Source organism: Manis pentadactyla, chromosome 6 (genome assembly GCF_030020395.1).
Source record: "Manis pentadactyla isolate mManPen7 chromosome 6, mManPen7.hap1, whole genome shotgun sequence".
NCBI classification, from domain to species: Eukaryota; Metazoa; Chordata; class Mammalia; order Pholidota; family Manidae; genus Manis; species Manis pentadactyla.
In genome coordinates this window covers 145,541,965-145,551,851 of record NC_080024.1, presented here as the reverse complement: position 1 = coordinate 145,551,851, position 9,887 = coordinate 145,541,965, and positions in this window count along the sequence as shown.

The window sequence follows — 9,887 nt, the reverse complement described above, 5'->3', positions numbered from 1 at the left end:
TGAGATCTTTGCCATTCAGTCCCCTCCCTGCAAAGGGGGGCTGAGTGTGAGTAGCTAAAGGTCCTGTAGCATGGGGGAAGGGGGCACACAGAGTGAGGGGAGCCAGGCCAGGTGTCCACTGCATGCCAAGCTCACCCTCAACCCTTACCATTTCCCCTCCAAACACTCAGCCAAATCTGCAAATGAATTATTTTTCTTAATGCCTTTATTTCCAGTGATGATTCTTGGAAGAGAGCCATGTACAGTGTACACCATGAAGCACTAAGCCGAATAAATAGCAGCTGGGGGGGAAGGAACTGATCCTAGAATTAGATTGAGCCTCTGCTTTTCTTTTTATAGGTTTGAAAACTTTTGCACAATTCTATTTGACCCAGAAAATGATACAGGTGTAATTGGTTTCAGTCTCTCCCCAAATTTCCTGCTCCCTGTGTTTCCCACCTGTCTATATACCATTGTGCTTAATAAATGATTATTTTTATTTGCAAGAGTGAGCCAATATACAGATGTATGTCTGTGTGCATACATGCCCGGGTACGTGTGTATGTGTGTGTATACACATGAACATTCCATGGACTTGTGGCACAGACTTTTTTTATAACGTTGAAAGAGTTAAGATTTTTAGAGAGAAGTCAGAGTAGAGAAAAGTACTCCAATTTGGCTACAAAAAAAGAATAATTTGTAAAGAATCATGATGGAAGTTAGGGAGGAGGGCGCTCCCCTTGGATCGCTCGTTCCTTGGATCGCTCTTTCCTTTGCTTGGGTTTCCCCTGACCGCCAGCCCCTAGGGCTGCTGAGATGGACAAGGTGGGAGTGCCCCCATCCTCATGGACCTCACAGTATTAGAGGGAAAAGAGGCATTAATCAGGAATGTTTACCCCCAGTGCAGAGGCCCACAGTGTTTGAATGCACATACCAGGGGAGAGGGTGGGCTGCTTGATGGGTTCGGGGTAGGGGATTTGTCAGAAAAGCTTTTCTGGAGGAAGTGGCTTCTAGGATAAGAGCTGAAGGATAAATTGAGGTCAGGGAGGGCCACTTGTAGAAACACATTCAAGAAGGGACAATAAGAGACACAGGAGGCATGGTGCTTTTTATGAAGACAGACAAGCAGTGTACTCCCTGCCGTTGTGCATTGCTTGTTGCCGTGTTACACTGAGAGGGGTGATATTTCAGTGTGGCTCTCCCACCCCGAGAATATCCACAACCGCCTTTTACAAAAGCACAGCTGTGGGGTCTGTTTCACTGGTAGATATTTTCATCAGACATCACCGTGTGTGGAACCCACTCCACAATGGACATTTCACCTCCCTGTCCTCACTTAACATGTGCTTATTTTCTTCTGCCTGTGCCATGTGCAGAAGGAGAGGACATGTGGGATCTTCTGCCCAATACTTATTAGTTGTTAGTTTCTGAATCAAATGGATTTAGAGTTCAATATTGCTGACATAGGCTACACATCAACCCCTGTCAGAGGTAAGGTCTTGAAAAAAGCATTTCCTAAGCTCAATTTTGAGTATTAGGAGGTATTATAAGAACGATGTTTTGTGATTAAGTAGGCTGGGAAAATACTGGGTTAAACACTCTCTCTAGATCTGTGTATAAAGTGGGTATACACATATATCAATACATATCTACATGCATCTATTACACATAGCATATATATATACATATCATACCTGCGTGTCTCTCTGTAAAGAGATTTAAAGATTGGCTTACATAGTTTGAGACTGGCAAGTCCAGCTTCAGAGTGGACCAGGAGGCTGCAGACCCAGAGAAGAGTTGATGTTGCAGCTGAAATCCAAAGGCAGTCTGTGCAGGCAGAATTCTCTCTTCCTCAGGGTGAGGTCAAATCTTTTTTCTCTTAATGATTGAAGAGGCCCACTCACATTATGGAGACCAGCTGCTTCACTTAAACTTTACTGATTTAAATGTTAACATCTAAAAAACACCTTCATAGCAACTGCAGACCAGTATTTGACCTGTCTGGGTATCACGGCCTGTGCCGGTGGACATGTCAAGTTAACCATAGCACTATGCTAAACTGCCTTGCAAATCTCTAGAAGGGGAACATAATACATATCACTTCCTCCCAGTTTATTTGAGTAAAGAATCCATTATTTGCAGGACACTATTGACATCTGGTAGAAGGAAGTGTGGGGAATATTGACCTTGAATAATGATTCACGATTTTGATTTACCCCAGATAATCAAAATCTGGCAAAAAAAAATTTTTTTTTTTGCTTATTATTTATGTAATGTGATTAAGCCATTAGCTCACATGTTGGCTTTTTCATTTTAAAACAATATAATGTAGATATAAAAGAACTCTATACTAGTAGTAGATTTACCTTGATGGTATATTGTGAATAATTTGCATGCTTAAATTCCATGTATGGCACACATTAACAATGAAATGTTCTCGCATTAGCAAATTATGGGGGAAAATACGGATACATCTGCTTTAGTAATAAGGGTACGGATGATTCATACTTGAACACAGTGCATACATAGCAGAGTAATTTTGGAAAATTATAGCCTAAAAATTCATAAATATTCATTGCTACATACTATGGGGTTAAAAAACAACCCACAACAAACTAAATTGATAATGATGAACAGAACTAACAATAATTTGCTATTAAGAAGCAAGAAGAGCAGCAATTAGGAAACAGAATTCAAGGCAGTACTGATAATGAGTATGTACCCTTCCCCCAATTGCAGGAATTTAACTATTTGCATATGCACATGTGCAATAGGAGCCTTCCAATGTTAGTAAAATCCTGAAACCTTGCCTAAATTCTCTAAATTCTCAAAAGCACTAATTTTAATTTAAAAATACCAGATTTAGCAAAACATAGGTAGGCAGTTGCTGAGTTGATCTCACTTAGGCATTTGAGATAAAGTTTTGGGATTGGCAGTGGCAGCACATTAGGAAGATTTTCTGGCCCCACAGTGGGCAGAGGGCCATATGTTTAGAGGATTAGGCAACCAAATAAAGGAATTTACCAACATATACAAAATGCATGAATTAAAAAATCATTTTTCCATTTCACAGAACACCATGTTAATAGAAATGTAAATTCCATGGAATGAAATCGAGTGTTGTAATATTTACTTGAAAATGTACTCAATATATAGGCAATATGAAGACTTTCTGTATTTATGCTCCTATAAATTTCCATCAGTTTTTACATACTTAAACACACGACTTCCTACTGCACAGTTCCTTATTACGCACTTAACAGTTAAATTCCATATTAAATTATATTCTCCTACCCCCACCTTTTAGGACAAATCATTTCTCCTTCCTAGTTTTATGTAGGCAGCCAAGAGATGGTCCTGATTTTATTTCATACCTATCTGCCCCATGTTCCAACCATCAGAATGGTTAACAGTTTAATAAAAGGTTTGTACACCGTTATGTTCAGCCCTGCTCCTCCAGCCTTTTCTAAAGAATATATTTGGTGGTTTTTATTTTTATGGAGATCACTGTTAATTTCAGGATAACTTCAGTTTACATAATTCTGGAAAATGATGTTTATGCTTAAAGAAAGGATAGACTGAATATGCAAATTTTGAAGAGAAGCAGAATTAGTGAATGTGGGATTAAACAGGGAAAGACTTCCTACAAGAGAATTTGAACAAAGTACCACTGGCAGAGGTCATGTTGACCTTGCCCCGGATTTATCCTTGATAGACTGGGGTCTACCCAGGCTTTGTTCCCTGCACTGTACCCCCAGCATCTAGTGTACTGATTGATGCTCAGGAAGGATTTGCTGAATGAATGAGTATATGAGTCAGCTTGTCGGCTGAGGTAAATCAGTAACATCAGACTTCAGATGCCCTGACACCTCTGGAATACCTGGGTGGCAGGGACTCTCTCCTTTGCAGATCTCATCATTTTCTGCTCTTAGATTCTTGCTATTGCTGTGGGGAACGGTGTGCTTTCTCCTTCCTGCCCATCAAACCTGTTTTAATGAGCTGTTCCTGTTCAGCCGTCTTCCTACAATAAAGTCACTTCCTCTTCCTCCAAATGTTCATGCTCAAGGCTGGCTGGCTTGGCAGCCTCGCTTGTTAATTAGAATTAACTATGTCAAGACTATACCAACCCTCTTGCTTTGCTCACCTACAGATGTCATGCATTTCCCAAAGTCCATTCATTTGCTACAGTGTCCCACTCTGTTTTGTTGTATCTAATTGTGATGTGTGGCATGTGTTTGGGAGGGAGAGGGTTGAGCTTAGTTTAGGGGGAGGCAGGTGAGGCATCCAGGGCAGAACTTGAAGGTCTCACCCTCTGAGGGGCTGCCCGCACCTCCGCCTGGCCCTGGCTCTGGGAGGAGGAAGGGAAGCAGGGTGTGAGTGTGCGTTAGCGCTGACTGTAACTGGGTGGAGGCGAGGTCCAGACAGCACATCACTGGTTTCCCCAATGGGTGCCAAGGTAGCCGTCCCATGCAGAGTAGGTGCTGGGTGAATATGTAGACACCCAAGGAGAAATAAGCCCAATGTCTACCTTAAATGTAGTTTACCTCAATTGTACCCTCTGTTTTAAATCATAGGTGATTTTTCTCTACTTGCCTCTTCAAAAAATGGTTCTGTCAGGTGACCTCTATAAGAATTAAACACTAACAGTTGCCTCATGTTACAAATGGAGATGATGATAATGGTATATGATCTATAGGGATGTTGTCAGGATTAAAATAGTTGATGCAAATAAAGGACTTAGAACAGGGCATGGTGTATGTGAGGTCTCAACCAAAGATGGCTACGTGTCTCTGCGTGTGTTTCTAGCCCGTGTATCTAACCCAAGTAGAAACCTTGTTATTCAAAGTATGTAAGCCTCATGATAGGAAAATCAAGAAGGACGTGAACATTTGGGCTACTTCCTCCTTTCTGAGGGGTAATTTCTTGAGGTGAAACACCCTTACCTTCTCGTTGGGCATAGACAGTAATTGCCAAGTAACTGTCACTGATTCCACTTCTGAAAAGACCTGCATTCAAATCTCAGCAGAAGGTTCTAGAAATGTAAGGTGAATTGAGGCTATGGAAGAAGGCAGTTGGGAGGCAAAACTTCAAAAATAGCAATGAAGAACTCTCTGCAAATATGATTCTCCTTGTTTCTTGAATTTTTTCATGCCGTTTGAATGAGATCTTTTTCTCCTCTTCTCAGTTTTTCTCACACAAAAAGCTTGTTTCTTATTTTATTATAGTCTCCGTTTTGCACTTCAAGACTGTGTGACTTCAGGTACATCTAATTCAACTGGATTTATTCAAGAAGCTCAAGAACTAATTTATTTATTTTTATAGCATGCCCATTACCCAGGGATTCTGGACATATATAAATGATGTGCTTGGAATTGGCAAACAAGAGCTGGTGATAGATTGATAGTGAGCAAACAGTCTGAAAACATTAGTCAGAAGGCATCTTCCCTTCCGGAAATGCTTGGTTAAGCAGCTTGGCTTTGCAGTATTACTGGATCTTGACATTTTAGGTTCATGCTGCTTGCTTTTTTTTTTTTTTTTTTGACACAACAAGAGAGATCCCTGGCAAGGGTGGAGCCATCAGAAAGGAGCCCCTGCAGGGGGCAGTCAGGGGACCCAGAGGTGGCGGGTGTCCCCCAACTGTCATGCAAAGGCCTGGGCTCTGTCCCCTGGAGGTCAATTTATCATGCAATTCACAAGGAGGGTGGATGATTCCACAAATCTTTTGAAAGATGTCTAGTAGTTTTAACCTGGATTCAAGGCAAAAAAAAGAAAAGATGTGGTTCTTGCCGAGGGGAGGTCAGGAAGGAGCAAACCGAGAGGGACCCAAACTGAGGCTCTTCCAAAGGTTCCCACTCGGGGGAAAAGCCCTAACGGTGAGGCCAGCCGAGAGGAACCAGGGAGCCGTCCCGTTTCTCCTTCTAAGTCCCTCCTCAGCTCAGTAAACCTGTTAGGACACCACACTGTCCCTGTCACTTGCTGTCAGCCTGCTCAAAGGCTGTCTCTCCAGACCTCCATGGTCTTATCTGGAAAACGAGGACACTGAGGTTTTCAAAGTCTGTTCCCTGGGGCCACCTGGGGAACCTGGGGAAGACTGGCCCCCAGGTGTTGCGTCTGGTGAAAGGATGCTACTAGAAGAAATCAAGTGGGAAACCACTCTTCTGGGGGATTTCTGAGGCGCTTTCCAGTTCTACTTGACTTTTTCTGCAGCTAGTTTTTTCCCCACCAATCTGGTCATCTCTAATTTGGGTCTAAACTCGAGGTTCTGGAAGCCTCTCCCAAGGGAATTCAGGGAACAAATTGCCAGCTGAGTCTTCTTTAAGGCTGTTCCCCTATGGGGGGATTGTGGGGGTGCACCCAGAGGCCATTTGTCATTTCCACCAAGTTTGATGAGATAAAATGGCTGATTTTAAAGAAGCAGCTTCAAAATAATGGGCCTCTCAGCCCAAAGTGTTCTCTAAAGGGAAATATCCTAAGAGCAAGACTAGTTTGTCTCTACAGCAATAAAATGCAGACCCAGTCATAGCAATACCTTTGTGGAATCGGCCAGATTTAACTCTGAATGGGAAATCCTTTTAGACAAATTTGACAACTAAACGACAAACTTAGCAAGAGGTAGAAGCTGTGGCTGCCGTTTCTGAAGGAACTTAGGTTTGGGACGCACGCAACTAAAGGCCCCAAATAAAACGGGCTGCACGTAGCTCACCTCCCAGCTCCCACAGATGGTAAAGGAGCCTACGAGCAAATTAAGCCTAAGTGGGTCACCAAAAGCTTTTTGGTTTCCCTTAGTGATCAAGACCCATCTTCACGACCCAATCAGTGTTTCCAGAGAAATCCCCTCTGCCCCCCGGGCAGCAGGGAGGAGGCAAAGCAGCCTGTCGGACAGGCCGTAAGTCTCCTTATGAACTGCGCCGGAGCTGTGTGCATGCTAAGTGGATTCACTGCTTTCATAAAAAACAAGCCCTGCGTCCTTCTCATCTGCTGGGCCGTCCGGGTCTAGATGCAGTGACTCTGAGCATTCTACATTCTGGTGAAAGTTTGAGCCTTCTTTGAAATTTTCCCTTTCCCTGACCAATAGCCATTGCCAAGTAGACTTTCATTTCTTGGGGATGCATAAACAGGGAAATTTTGAGCTGAAGACGTCATGGAGTGGGGGGTGGGTCCACCTGGGCCGGAGTGAGAAGGTTTGCCCCCAAGCTCAGGCTCTGCGACTCTTTACGTGTGTAACCTTGGTAAAAATGAGTTCAGCCCTCCGAGCCTCAGTTTCTGCATCTGTAAAGTGGGGGAGCATAGAACTTACTCCATATACCTCAGCGATCACCCAGTGTTCCTCTTTCCTCCCTCTACCTGCCTCTCCAGCATATTTTGAAGCTCCGGCAGTGTTAAAGGATTTTAAATGTTCCCTGAATGCAATTGTCCATACACCGTCTCTCCCTCGCCTTCAGTCTGGTCTAACTGGAAAACTCCTACTCAGCTGCCCTGCCTGGAAAGCATATATGCCAGGAAGCTTTCCTGACCCATGAAAGAGGGTCCATCAGTCCCTCCTCTGCGGCACCCGGTATCTTACTCACTGTATGCACTGCTCGTGTGCATTGCACTCCTGCAGAACTCAGTGGCTCACAGACCTCTCTCTCCTGCTGGATTGTGACCTGCTTGTTGAGCGGGATCCCTCTGGATATGGGATCTATAGAGAGGGTTCTTACTTCGATCTTTTCTGCCCCCTCTGCTCCTTGTACAGTGTCTGGATATTGAAAAAGTTGATATTCTTGGGACCTAAAAGGTACGTCAGTATTTCTGCCCCTCTAATGAATGGCCCCATTCAGTGTATTGGATTCCTCCTCTCCTGTCCCTTCCTCTCTCTGTTCATTCATCCCTCCTTCCCTTCCAAATATTTCTGTTAACTTCCCACTGAGAGTTGTCACTGTGAGCCTATTGTGTAAGGTGTCCTCTGCTCCCATCCTTGAGTAGGAAGGTTGCAGAAGGGACCACAGTACCTCTCACAGGGAGATAGATATGCCTGGGCTCCGTGGCAGCAATTTCCCCTAATGGTCCTGGATCACTGATCAGTCCCTGGGTTGCAAATGGTCTGCACTTACTAAGAACTTATTTAAATAAATTATTTAGATTATATAACCATATTAATTGATTTAGATTGTTATTTAGATTATACCAACACATATGTGTATGTACCTACTGTATATATTATATAGCATTATAGATATATATGCACATATAGATATATATGAAATACTAGTCCCTGGTTATGTTGCAAGAAAATGAAATCCCTTAAACTTCTCTGACTAAATGGCTGCTGCTATCTTCATGTACGTGTATGTTTTATGTAACACTGGATATTGACATATGTATGGATTGCTATTATCCTGATTTTTCAGATGAGAATTCTAGGGAACAGAAAAGGTAAGTAGTGGCCCTAGGGCTATACAGTAGTCGATGGCGTTGCCACGGTTCAAATCCAGGCAGTCTGAAAATGATAGATTTGCATGAATCAGGATCCTTTCTCTTTAGGAAAATTAAAGCACTGAATGATGTATCCTTAGGTGATTTTTATGCTGAAAGCATTATCCTTTTTGTACGTATTTACCACTAAAATAAGGAAAGGGGGAAAGGGATACAACACCGGTAAACGAGATATTCACTACCACGTGGGTGGACCTTGAAGACTTTTTGCTTCGTGAAGTAGATCAAACAAGGGCAGCTATTGTATGACTCTGCTTATAGGAGCCACCCCGAGTAGGCAAATTCGTAGAGACAGAAAGCCGAATAGGGGGTGCCCGGGACGAGGGGGGCAGGAATGGGGAGGTGTTGTTTAATGGGAACCCAGTTTCAGTTTGGAAGTGGATGGTGGTGACGGTGGCACAACGTTGTGAATATACTTAATGCCCCTAAACAGTAGATTTATGCATGGTTACAACAGTAAATAGTATGTGTAGTATGTGTATTTTACCACCATAAAAAATAAAATAAAAAGTAAAGCAGTAGTTTGATAAACCCTGACAACAGCTTCCTCCTGAGGCAGCCGAAGCGGCGTGGCACGTGACTGAGGACTCGGCCATTTGCTCTGAGCAAATAGACTTTAATTAATCGCGGCCAGCCTGTCTCCAATGGCTCCGGACAGCCGCCGTCGGCAGAGTGAGAGGGTGCGTGTGGTGTCAGGGGGAGTCTCTTCAATTTTCTCGTCAAAATTAAGGAATTATGCAAAGTCAATGCACTACCTCTCGTATCAGTTTAACCAGAGTTGAATACATTCTGCCTGTAGTAAAATGAGAGTTGTTTGAAATGCCAAGGGTGTGGCGAGCGGAGACCTGTTCTCAAGTGGCCCATCCGGCTGACCTAGGTCAGACTTGCAAAGCAATAGTCCAGTTCAGCCAGGAACGGTTTTATTTGACCTGCAACAGTGTTTGTCTTAGTTGCCAATATTTTTAAATCTGGCTATTTCTTACAAATGTCTGGACGTCTAACTTTTCTTAAAAAATCTGAAGATGCACTACCTACCACTTCAGCATTTTATTAAAAATAATAATAATAATAATAATAATAATAATAATAAAGGGAGAACTGTGGGATCCACATATAAATCAAGTATAAAAATCAAACGAATATTCATATTTGACCTGATTGTTTATAGTTTATAATGTGTGATCAAAACCGGAAGTTTCTGTGATGACTGCCCTTGCACTGTTCACCATGTAACTTATTCATTATGTAAGAACTTGTTCACCATGTAAGAACTTGTTCGTTATGCTTCAGAAGATTGGAGACTGACGAAAATTAGGCTTGGGGTGGATTAATGATTGTGCATTGAGTATTGACTCCCCTATACAGAATTTTATTGTTGTTAACAACCATTTGATCAATAAATATGAGAGATGCCCTCTTAAAAAAAAAAAATC